The sequence below is a fragment of the Periplaneta americana genome, unplaced genomic scaffold (assembly GCF_040183065.1).
Source record: "Periplaneta americana isolate PAMFEO1 unplaced genomic scaffold, P.americana_PAMFEO1_priV1 scaffold_24, whole genome shotgun sequence".
Lineage (NCBI taxonomy): Eukaryota > Metazoa > Arthropoda > Insecta > Blattodea > Blattidae > Periplaneta > Periplaneta americana.
This window is the reverse complement of record NW_027185505.1, coordinates 1,404,964-1,405,725: the sequence shown is the minus strand read 5'-3', so window position 1 is coordinate 1,405,725 and position 762 is coordinate 1,404,964. Positions and strand designations below refer to the sequence as shown.

Genomic DNA, 762 nt, shown 5'->3' with positions numbered 1-762 from the left:
GTGTGAAGTTCCGTAGTATGGCATGAAAATGATGTCGAAAATCCGACTACAGTTCCACAACCATGTGGTTGAAAGGAGGCTCCGCTGTTGAACAACAATCCACCTGTGGCTTAACTTAGAATGCCGACTAGCTGTTTTATTAATCCCGTGTCAATCCAGCAGTGTGTGACGTTGAAACGTAACCAAACTGCCGTTGATAGATAGATTTATCATCTATCCCAATGACATCCAACGAGCTTGGTAATTTAGGTACAGAGTCTAAGCAGGCAGTTTACGTGTGTGTGTGAGCGAGTGCAGGTTTTATCGAGTGCACCCCAATCCCATCGTCCTCAAGTGCCTACAGATTACGCAGTTTCATCGGCAACGGCCATACCATGTTGAAAATACCGGTTCTCGTCCGATCACCGAAGTCAAGCAACATTGGGCGTGGTCAGTACTTGGATGGGTGACCGCTTGGGAACACCACGTGCCGTTGGCGATTTTTTTTTTTACGTCACTATTTCCAGCGTGTTCTAATAAGACTTATGGGATATTATGTTCCCTTCCCTATTCCAGCTATAGCTTGGATGATGACGCCGCTGCATAATTGTAGAGTAATTGATAATTCTTAAGTACTTGCAGCTCCGTATTGAAACTTATGACTGGTAGCATATTCATATGAGACGGTTCACTTCTCTGCGTTTTCTCGAAGAAGGGAATATGTATTCAGGGGATTGTGAACGTACCTCGCGCTCTCCCTAGAAGTTAGAGACATTTTAGGTA

The 762-nt window shown here is 44.6% G+C and overlaps 1 non-coding gene across 1 annotated transcript; it reads left to right on the top strand.

Moving 5' to 3' along the window:
• The first annotated feature begins 359 nt into the window (after positions 1-359).
• Positions 360-478, top strand: LOC138693885 (5S ribosomal RNA). Its single transcript, XR_011330570.1, has one exon. It is a non-coding gene; the product is annotated as a 5S ribosomal RNA (ribosomal RNA).
• Positions 479-762: the final 284 nt, after the last annotated feature.